The sequence below is a fragment of the Agelaius phoeniceus genome, chromosome 13 (genome assembly GCF_051311805.1).
Source record: "Agelaius phoeniceus isolate bAgePho1 chromosome 13, bAgePho1.hap1, whole genome shotgun sequence".
Classification (NCBI taxonomy): domain Eukaryota; kingdom Metazoa; phylum Chordata; class Aves; order Passeriformes; family Icteridae; genus Agelaius; species Agelaius phoeniceus.
In genome coordinates, this window is record NC_135277.1 from 5,461,617 (window position 1) to 5,473,500 (window position 11,884).

At 43.1% G+C, this 11,884-nt stretch overlaps 1 long non-coding RNA gene across 1 annotated transcript; it reads right to left on the reverse strand.

Moving 5' to 3' along the window:
• Positions 1-2,894: 2,894 nt before the first annotated feature.
• On the reverse strand, positions 2,895-10,461 carry LOC143695186 (uncharacterized). Its single transcript, XR_013184203.1, has 3 exons — positions 10,359-10,461; positions 4,151-4,197; positions 2,895-3,476 (listed from the first exon to the last, which is right to left on the reverse strand). It is a non-coding gene; the product is annotated as an uncharacterized LOC143695186 (long non-coding RNA).
• Between the last annotated feature and the right edge of the window lie 1,423 nt (positions 10,462-11,884).

Sequence of the window (11,884 nt, forward strand, 5' to 3'; positions counted from 1 at the left end):
GAGTACAGTCTTCTACACTACAAAGCACACAGGAATCTCCTTTAGTATGCTTATGTAAATGTTAAATTCTCAAAATATCACTGATTAAACAAAAAACACTTACAATAAAAGTCTCTACTTTTTAACTGCAACAAGAGTAACAGAGAAAACAGGCTGGCTGCAGCCAAGGGATCTTGTCCATCTGCCCAACATTTTGATGCCTCAGCTGACTTGAATTAGGAGAGAATAACTTGGAAGATTTTTGAGTGCATCCAGCCCCAAGTTAAGAGAGTCCTCTGAAGCAGTGACTTATATTGCTTAAGATCACGCAGGGAGCTCCTGGTTGTGCTCTTGATGGCTTTATTAGAAACACAGTGGTGGATCTGTGCGATATAAAAACCATCCAGGGAGAACTTCAACACCTGACAACCCCCCCGCTTTGCAAGGCTCAGAAATATTTGGGTGCAAGGGGGGATAAAAAAAAAAGCTGCAAGTGATTCACCATTCCTGGTAGCTCCCATCACCGTGCCCTTTCCCCCCAGAGATGCACCTCCCATGTAACACATGTTGGAGTGAACTTTAGCTCCTTGGAAAACAGGACAATACAGTTCTCCATGCATGCATTTCCCTCAGATTCCTGTGGCTCCACACTGAAGGATGCTGTGTTGGATAAGGTTGAGATCCTTGGTACCTTGAGATGCTCCTTGGTACCCTGAGATGGAGCTTTTCCTTTCTGGCGAGGCCCTTGACAGCTGAGATGGGTGGCTCTTGTTTGATTGTCGCTCTCCATCGCGCTCAGGGAAAGCAGGGCTGGAAAGAAGGGTAGAAATATCCTTCACTGCCTTCCCTTCTGCAGGAGCCTGACTGGTGCTTGACTCGTGTTCTGCACACGCCGCAGTCCTTGCGTAGACAAAATCCTACCAACTCAGAGGTTTAGTTTGCCTGGCTAAAGGCTGCAGGATTTGACCTCTGGAAGCTCATGCTAAGTCCTCGCAGCTCTGATTTTGAGTTTAAGCTTTGGCCTGGAATAACAATGACTGTGAGGGAAGCAATAGGTTATGAGCTGGGTTAAATGATACCTGCTTCTTGACAGAAAGTCTAACTGTATTCAAGCAACTTCTGTCCTCATTTTCCTTTAAATAAATATATAAAGACGTTCAAACTTCCTATCTGAGCTGCAATAATGAAAATCATGTGCACATTAATTTGTACAGGGGTCACCGAGTCTCCCCAGCTCAACGGTTTTCAAACAGAGTGCGTAGTAAGCCCATAAAACATTTATTTTTCATAATTTATGAAGCATTACATATTGTGAGTCCACAATGCCAGCTGACGTAATACGTGATAAATTTGAAATAACAAAACATTTCTCATGTATTTTCCTCCTGATGTGACAATGTGGGACATAAATTTAAAAGAAAGTTCCCTTAGAAGACAAAAGCAAGGCAAAAGAAAAGACTGCTCTTAAATCAATAAATACTTATATTACACCAATTTACTGAGCCATTCCCCCACTCCAAGGCTGTGGCTCCCAGTTTTTTGAAGCCTCTTAATACCCCTGCTTCAAAGCTGGAATGAAAAGCTGCTGGGGTGGGTCACTGGTGCCCCCCACGAGTCGCGGGGGTGGCGGCGATGCCGCAGCTGCCAGTGCTGCCCTGTCCCTCCACGGCCACCAGCAATGGCTCCCAGCACAGCTGCTCCCTGTCCTGAGCCTGGAAAAACCTACCCAGGAACGATGACAGGCAGCAGGGCACAAAATCAATACCGTGCAAAGGTAATTTTCCTCCGTAACAATTATCATCCCTGTATTCCCAGGAAGAGTAGCAGTGAGAGGCTTTGCACTCTTGAAGATAACTTTCTAGTGCTAATTTAGTAGGCATGCAAATATGTAATTGCAGGATTATGATACAGAGCACAGAGCACTGCAGAAAACACTTAGAACTCACCTATGTGGCTCTGAAAGCCAGCTGATAAATTCTCATATTACAGGAAACACCTTACGGGTTGAAGGTTGAGACTCTCAGCATCTGTAAAATTGCCAAGTGGCTCCTACCAAGCACTGAGTACCTGGTGCTGAGCACTATTTGGTTTCATTTTGTCTTGTTTTGTTTAATTCAGTGCACCAAAGAAATATCTGCTTCAGGAAAATGCTGCAATCCAAGGAAGTGAAAAAATGTGAAAGTTATTTGAATGCATGACGCAGAACAGGAGTGAAGGACAGAGCAGGGTAAAGAGGTTCAGGGACTTTGTCTGGTGTCAGTACCCTGTTTCATAAATAAACACAAAAATATTTAAAGATTGTGAAAAGGAGGCTTTGCAATAAAATAATAATCTTTCCTTTTAAAGTTCAGCTTTTATATTTGTAGAGATCAATTAAACTTTACACCAGAAGCCCAAATGAGAGGGAAACAAAATTAAAATCCATATGAAAAATACCCAACAGAATTATGTGAAGTTCAGTGTGTTGGAAGTCAGTTTTCCCAGGAAAAGACACAGCACATCCACCACAGCCAGGAGTGCAGGGACATCTACTGGCAGAGCAGCCAGACCTGGCCTTGATGAGTACAAAAACCTCATTTCACACAAAAAACCCCATCAGTTTTAGTGACAGCAGAAGGTTTTGGCTGATCTACTAAGTGGAATGTGTGCAGAAAAGGGAGGAAAAGCTACTGGCTTGTCCCAGGGGTGAAATTAAGCTTTTGCACAACCCATCTCAGGGTGGGGCGTCCTTAGCTCAGCAACTCTGGCTACAAAACCATGCCCATGGTGGGGATGCTGGGCACACAGGCAATCTCACCCTTTCCAGCACTATTCCTGCACCCCTCTCCTGCCAATTTGGCCCTGTGCACAGGGGAAGCAAGGCTCAGGTCTCACCACAGAGTTCTCCTGCATTAGCCTTGGGGACAGCAGTGAGGTTTGGCTGCTGTTTCCTCCCTCTACCCCAGGCAGAACATTCCCAGAAGTAAAAGGCTCCTTGCCTCCTCTCTGCCCTTTAACATAACCACAGGAGACAAGACATATTTAATCCCTTCTGGAAGGATATGTACACCAGACTGATGAGATAGAGCAGGAACCAGCCTGACCCCAACATTTGAAACACTGACTACCCTTCTTGAGAGAGGGTGAGGATCACAAGCCAAGCAGCCTTACCGTAAAAAGATAAGAAGTGTTTGTTTTTCTCATCTCCAGATCTAGACAAATTTCTCAACTCCTTGTAGAAGTCCTGATTCTATAACTCATAAATGGAAATATCTCCCTGCCCCCCACCCATGGCTTCTTCTCCACATACTGTTTTCTGCCCTCAGGGTATCTGTTCTATACTTCCAAAAAAAGTCCATCTGGTTATTTTACTGTAACACACTTACCAGAACTGTAAGATCATAGAAAAAGCATTTGAGAAGGACCTCTGGAGGTTTCTAGGCCAGCCTCCTTCTTCTTGGAGCTTCATTAACATCAACACCAGACCAGACCGGGGATGCTTTTTGTGTAGGTGATCCCTGAAAGTCAGCAAGGAGAGAAATCCCACCACTGCCATCAATGACATGCCCTAAGGTGGTACTGCACTCCAGGTAATGAAGTTTAATTCTAGTTTTAGACATAAGACATTAGTCTTGAAGTTTAGCACTCATCCTTAGTAGCTGAAACTTATTCAGCAATATTGAAATTCCAGCTTGTACCTGGATTTCAAAACCACCCATTGGGTTATTTACATTTCAATTTTGGTTCAAACTATCCTTGCTTCCAGCATGGGCCCTCAGAAAGGCCACAACTGGATGAAATTCAGATTTCTAATGCACCTCCACCGAGCAGTGTAGGAATAAAAAGGTTGAGAGGAGTTCAGATCAGGCAGGAGAGCTGGGAAGCAAGTGACCTTAGTGATGTACACTGACAATGACATAGAGACCTAAGATGGGACTCTTATAAATACCACAGACATGTGCTACCTTTAAGTCCCATTTCATCCACCCTAAATATACTCACTTTTACTTTGATTACACAGGCTTTCAGCATTTTTAGGCTTATCCCAAAAGCAGCTGCCAAAATCCAGCTAAGTGTTTCTTCAGAAGTAAAGCACCTACAAGACCTTTCACTTAACTGACATCATGATATCAGAAAATGATACATACAATCGCATTTCTTACAGTTATATACTTCATTTAAAACATTTCACCTGCTTTTATTTTATTCTTTCCTTTTTTCCCAGTCGTTACACAACATCTGAAAGATAAGAGAGGGAAATCATTTTGTTACTTTAAATACTTATCTCAAGCTCTCATTTTGAGTACATTGAATACATGCACTGTGCTAAAAAATGCACAAGGGAAAAAATTCCAAGGATACAGCTAAGAGATTGTGAGAAGAAAAAAAAGCCAGAAAACAACAACAGCAGATCATAGAAGAAGAAGTGTCTAAAAAATGAGAAACAACAAAAAAAGGGACAGAGCTATAGCACGGTAGAAGAAAAAAATAAATATACCACATAATTTATTGCAGGGAGAGTTCTGAAGAAAATGTCTTGTGAAATAAATATAATGCTCATGAGGACAAGAGATCTCATTCATATCCAATCTGTCTTGTGTAAAGAACTAGGCAATAATGTTCAAGTAAGTGAGTCACTGCGAGCTCTCCCAGTTCGGCTGAAGATTGCTCAATAGAAATAATAACAAGCCTCAGAAAAAAGACAGTGTAAGTACAGGTGGGAAAGGGAGACAAACTCAGAGCAATAAGTACATACAAAATATCGAGATTGCTGTACAAAGTAAAGGCATGATATGTGTCATTCTCTTCCTTCCAGACTGTTCCTTCTGTGCCAGTGAAGATCTGTGCCCAGGCTGACAGCTTCCCTCTGCCCGTGCTTGAGACAGCACAGATGTGAGCAAGTTTCATAAAGGGTGATTTATTTATGGATCCAGAGCCAGGGATTTCTCAGTAAAGGACCTTCAACTCTGTATTCTGTTCCTCATAATGAGCCATGGATGTCCAAGTCCCAGAAAATGTAAAGTGCCCTTTGATGCCACCACTGCTCCGTTGGCAGAGGAGCTGGTGAGGATCAGGAAGGTGGCAACTCAGGATGCAGGTGCTTTGGTAAATGAGAATGACATACATTTGCCACGAATTAGCTACATTTAACCTTTATAAAAGGGGATAACCTTTTGTGTCCACGTGGTCTTCCACAGACAGACTGAGGGTGTTTGAAGTCATGGCCAAATGGGCAACCCTGGCAGTGCAAGCTGCTCCTGGACGCATCAGGAGAGCCCTGAACTGACACATCCTTGGGAGAGAATGGCTTGGGCAGGACAGGAACAGCATCACACAGCCCTGGGACTGCCCCAGCACAGCGTGCTGGCACAGTGACCTGCCAAAGGCAGGAGGGCATGCCTGTGGTGAGAACAGAGGGCACAGCCATCCTGTTCTCCTGCCAGGAGCAGGGCTGGATCCTCACAAAGCCCACAGCCCCTGCCTGGGTACCCTGTGCAGGCAGAGGAGAAGAAACAGGAACCTTCAGCGAGTGATTCATCGTGCTCTAAAATCTGAGCCTTGTGGGAATGCTTCAAAACACACAAGTTCATTTCCTCCCAAAATGCAGCAAAACTGGATGTGTTTTTTTCCTTAACTGCTTCTGTCCTCGCAGGTCTCTCAAAAAAGTTTAAGAAAAAAAAAAAAAGGAAAAAAATGGGATTCCATACTTTTGATGTAAACCTGCTTTGGCAGGTGTGAGGTGGGAAGGGAGAGGACATTAACAGGATGGCAGAAAGATCCACTGATGACTGCATCTGAACAGGGCTTTTTCCAGCCCAGGATTACAGGTTCAGTGGAGAGATCTCCTTGCTGCTTTAAAATACAGTAGAAAAATTGTTTTGTATGGTTTTGCTTCCACTTCTTCCACAGTTATTGGAGGTGAGGCAGCAAGGAGACAGCACCATGTAAAAACCAGCTGTGGGGAGAAGCAGGGAGGATGCAGGGATGGGAGAGGACTGAGAGGGGAAGGGCATCAGTATCCAGCTATTGGACATCTGCATCCTCACCTCTGGAAAAGCATAAACACCACTGGAGTACAACTCTGCCTGCTGGGTGGTCCAGCATGTCCAGGAGCTCCCAGCAGGAGCCTGAGTTGCAAATGTAAATACTAAAAATTTCTGATAGCTCAAACTATTTACAGAGGAAAAGGCTATCGACTCACATTTGGAAAAAATGTCCTCTTGTCTGCACAACTCTACATTTTTCAATCTAAATTTGGAGTTTTGGCTACTGTGATTTTTCAGGGTATGAGATGTGGGTGGGTATTTTTGTACAAGATAATGTATATCCAAAATGATACAGACTGTTGCTAGAGCCAGAAAGATGTTACAATGTCAGAGTTGTGAGGAGAAGAAAATATGCATTTTAAAGACTATGAAATAGAGAACAACAACACCATCCAAGTGACCTGACCGAGGTTAGAGCATGAGTCACTCACGGAGGCAGGCAGGGAACTTGATTCTGTGATCCAAGTCAGAAGCACTTGGAATTCACTCACTGTAAAAAAAACCTCAGCAAGGAGGGTCCTGGGGGTTAAAAAAACCAGAATGGAATGATTTACCATGGTCTATGGGTGGAAACAGTGGCTTAAATGGACACCCTGATGTCTCTGAAGCACTTGTTAGCAAGGGAATGCATTTACAGCTGTGCATCAGCAAACAGAACTACAGAAGCCCTGGACTTTTTAAATGCAATTAATGGATCATTTTTCCTCCTATAACTATAAGATCTCCCATCCTGCTCTCCAGCCATTGCAAACGTTTCTCTGGCAGTGAATACATTGCTGTGCTCTACAAACAAACTTTGGCTGGTCTTATTCTTATAAATTCCAAGGATTAGGGGACATACAGTCAGTTGGTGTTGTATTGTAACAACTCAATTGAAGTCAATGGAACTACAAAACTACACAATAGTCAAGGAATTACCTGAAGACATTAAAATCATCAGCATGACTCTTGATATCATGGAATTAAATGAAAGAGAGAATAAGCATTTGTGAGGTCTTGTTATAAAAGAATATCCCACCACCACCTCACACAAGTGACGTGAATGCAGACTGAAGAACCAAAAACACAGCAGAAAAAGAAAACTCTTGAAATTCATTTTAAACATTCTGATTCTTTCAGCCCGACTTCATGCTTTTAGAGAGCTCTGTGATGACAATACAAACAGTAGCTCATTTCTCAATCAAATTCCACCCACATCAGTGTGTCACACTTGTGCCTGATGAGCAGGAAAGGGGTAGTGGTGGGGTGCTACATACCCAGGGGCATGTAGATACACAGAAATACAGATACTGCAAGTCTCTTTTCAAGCTTTTTAGTGCCTGCTCTAGTCCTAGATACAGGGCTGGCAGCAAAGCAGATTAAGAATATTGTTCATAACAATACCAGAACCTTTTGAAATTTCAGAGGGGAAATGCTTATAACTCGCATATTTAATTACGCTTTCTGATATGTCTCTGAAATAAATTCAGTGACTGTGATGATTTCTGTCTTAACAGTGGGCAAACTGAGGCTGACTGACCTGATCTGCCCCCAGACACCCTTCTGTGACTGCTGGGCCTGAGCTCTGAGCCCCCCTCCCCTCGCACAGCCACCACGCCGCTCTTTTCCAGGGCGTAATTGCCACATCAGTAACGATGAGAAGATTTTATTTGACTGAAAGGCTGCTCTAAGTGCCCAGCCTGCAGGTTACATCTCACCTGCAGGAACCTGGGGGCTGTACAGACACTCGATTCCATGATTCATTTAAAGCGACACGAAATGTTGCTTTGAAGCTGCCCCCCCCTCCCCATTCCCTCTGCACATCCAGAGACTGCACAGTGAAGGGAATTATGCTCAGCATATCAGTGGACAGAGATGGTTTGTAAAAGCTGATAAGCCTCGTTAGGGTTTGCAACTTTGTATGAACTTCAGTGATAAACACTGCGTTCGTGAAATGTCAAATACTGCTGGAATGTTGGCGTGAGCACGACAGAGATTACAGCTAATGTGGGAGCGCGTAGGTACCCTGGGCAGGAAATTACAGGCATGATGTGCAGCCACTTTCTGGGGAAAGTGGTGGGCTTTGAGGCAGGGGTATTTCCTGCAGCATAGGGATCTAACAGAGCTAACAGCTTGGAGGGAAATTAATGAAGTGGGGATGATATGACGAGGATCCTGAATGGGTACAGAAGGAAGAGAAAATATTTGTCAATATTTGTTCATGGCTCTTACTCATGGGTTACCTGCTCTGGTGAGGGTGTGAGTTTATGAACATACCCAGCCAATGGCTAAAGAGACTCCTTTTTCCTTTCTTTTAACAAAGAAATTACAACTCACATCAAGAGCAAACTTTCAAATTGTCTTCCTTTCTTTTTTTTTCCTCCATGATCAAAAGGAATTTCAGAATGATGTCCCGCACTCAGATGAAAGCAAAGTTTGATGTTCTGAAGTGGTAAACTTTTCTGCTTTGACCTGCACGGTTGAGATGAAGGAGAAATTTGTCTGTAGTAATTAACATGACAAATAACTGTGAATGGGAACTTGCTGTTCTGAATGACAGCGTTGTCTTCTGCTTCAGGGTGAGAAACCCAGGGCCAGGATCCTGGGGATCTATCCCTTGCTTCCATCTGACTCTTAACAGGTTTGAAAATCTCTGTCTCTCACCTGATGGAGACAAGAATGGAGGGTGGTGTCCTGCAGGAGCACAGCAGCTTTGGATGCATCCTGCTACGTGCTGCAAGATATTGGGCGGGTTGGGGGGAGAAGAGCTGATTGCCCAGAAAAAGAATAATCACCAGTGATTAAAGGTATTTCATGAGCCCTGCCTTTCATGCTGACAGTTCTGCTATAATCATTCCCAGCATACTGCTCTGCTTCTGTGCGTATTCATCTGTTGCCAATTGCCTTGTAGTTACTTTGTGAGCGTGTTAGTTGGGGACTCTTCTCTTGTTCTTTGTTTTCACAGCCCTCAAACACAAGGGATCGTATGAGCAGGATCCTGGATGCTTTGAGGCACCTAATAAATAATTATTAGCATTCCAATACCTGAAGTATGCTTTGCAGTATCAGGAAGCCTGCACAGTAAGGAGATAACTGATATTAGCTAATTGTTATTGAGTGGCTTTCAGGCAATAGATCACGGAGGTTTTTCTTTGTTTTCAAGTGGGCTGCTTTTTGCCTTTTTTTTTTAATTACAGTATGAAAATGCAATGCATTTTATCGCTAATTTGATAGGAGATGGCTCCAGCAGAGAATCCTAAAACTTTCCAAGCCACAGAAAGAGATTGAATTGGGTTAAGCTGTATTATCAGTGAGGAGGGGGACATGTCCTGCTGTCTATGCTACACCCACTCTGCGCAAGGCATTTGTATCTCCAGACATATCATTTTGGCTTTGCTCATCAGATCAGCATTATCTACAGGAGACACTCCTCAGAAACGCAGCAATCCTCACCTCATTCATTTCTCCCTTCTGCTGGCTCGTGCCTGGTGGGAAGCGAGCAGCTCCTGAAACCCTGCCCCAAGCTGCTGGTAGCAGTCTGCAGAGCCGTGTGTGGGAGGGGAGCAGAATCATCCTCACCCTTCCCAATTAAAACTTCATCGCCAGCACCAAGATAACAATGCGACAGAAAAAACACTGAATGCTGTTCTCACTGGTAGCCGACATGACCTCCCAGCTCAAAAAACCCAGTGCCCTCTTCTTCTCCTGCCATTCCCCTGCAGCCTCACCCACGGCGCCCATCAAACAATCAGCCACAGACCCCATCTGTCAGCACGGGGTCCGCAGTTCATGGAATCTGCCCGACCGTGGTGTTCTATTACTGAGACTCTCTGTAAACAGAGGTGCTTTGAATGACTTGTCGTCTCTTACAAATTGCACGGGGAGAATGAAGGCTACAGGACTGAGTGACATAATTGTAAGACAAAAATTACAAAGGCTCTTCTTTCACTTACCCTGGCAGTCTTAGAACTGAGCTAGACTTTCACACGCAGTGCCAGGGCCGATCAAAGCTGCCTTGAAAAGTTTTTTCTTGCTTGTTGAGTTTTTTTTTTTTTTGTGTTGGCTTTTTTGGTGGTGTATTTTTTTGGTGGTTTTGTTTGTTTGTTTGTTTTTTCGTTTTTTGCTAAGGATCCTTGATGCTAAGTAAATTTGCATCAGGGTTGCTTTTTTACATCACAGTCCTGTGTACTGTGATGGCCAAGTGCTCCTCCTCCAATAGCAGTTACTGATTGTGATATTTACCATGAAGCTTGACAAAATACAAATTCTTAACATTATATTCTGTGGTTTGTTTGTATTTTATGTTTATATCTTCTCACTTACGTGTCTTCCACCCCTTTCTTCATCTTGTCCTTTAAACAAAATTCACAGTACCTTGAGGCTCATGTCTGAAGATCCTGGGGAAACCTCTGCTCTCATATTCAGTCAAACCAGTCACATCCTGTTGAAGAAGCTCTTCTGTATCCCAGTCCTGTCCCTGGGAAGCAAAGGTCATGGTAAGACTAAGTGTCCAGATGTCAGAACAAAGGGACCACATTTGTTTAATGGATTATGGAGTCCAGAGAGATATTTGGGATCTAGTGATACTTCCAGTGGGTCCATGTATTTATTGTGTTTTCCATCTGAACAACATAGAGTCTAGCTAGATGCCATTGTGATGGGTGGCTGATACCTGTGTGTAATAAATAATTTTTAAAAGGCAGAAATCAGTTACTTTACCAAAAAAATGAGTCTGGGTTCTAGGATGCTTTTTGTGTCCCTATGTGTAATGCTGTAAAAACTTTTTTTTGCTCGCATGAAAAAGATTGGAGACTTTTGTAAAGTAGAAATCAGTACCACCAAAGGCTTAATTATATAATGTAACATTCTCGAAGCCCTCACATTAGCTCACTGATGCTTAGTGAAAAAAGCATTACCTAGCAACAGTCACTTACAAATCACAGGAAAAGTAATGGAGATTATATGCTATACCACTCCATAGAGTCAAAATTGTTAGCAGGATGTGCTTGCCCTTTCATTTCATGTGGAAAAATCCATTGTTTACAGGTGTCAGGGTGTAAGGGATGCACTTCAGGAGGAAAACAGGCCTGTTTATCCATCATTAAAAAGTAATCTTTAAATGAAGCCCAAAGATGGAGCGAGACACATTAGCGTGGACAGAGAAAACAAACTACAACAGAGACACTAGAAAAATTACCTCTAGTTTTCTTTCTCTTCAAAGAAATTGCTCTTCATATGTCATTCATTCTCAAGTGCTTAATTAAAACAATTAACCCATTTTTAAGTGCTGACAGGCTTGAGTTCCCCAGCACCAGTGTCCTGCCTGTGACTCAGACAAGTTACTCACATCAAGGTGTTCAGCAGTTCCTCAACCACCAAGATTTGGTGGGCATTGCCTCTGTATTTTGTTTCCATCCCACTTCTGTGCACCACAGTGGCAAAAACTCTTAGAAACTGCAGGAGAAATACATTGGTATTTAAGAGACAGAGTTATTAGAACCAGCTCCATATTGCAAATGCAGCTAGCAAAGAGAGAGCTGGGTTTTATTCCGAATTATGCTTTGTTAACAAGTTGTTAACTAAGTTCTCACTCCAGAATATTTAGAGCCAGCTAAATAATATGTGTCAAATCATTGATCTGACAAGTTTCACAACTTTTTTTTTTCCACTTTAAATTTCAAATATCTATTCAAAAAATAGCATGTTCAGTTTTTTCGCTCAGTTTTAATTACTGGCGACAGCAGGGGAGGGAGAAAGAACAAAGCTGAATGCACAGATCCCAGAGGGAGTTTGCCATCCCTGACCATTAGGGGAAAAGAGAAAAAACAGGATCTTTTCACTTGGAAACTGAGCCCACTGAGTGTGGAGGTCCTGGGAAGAGAGGAAACACAGAGTCCTCC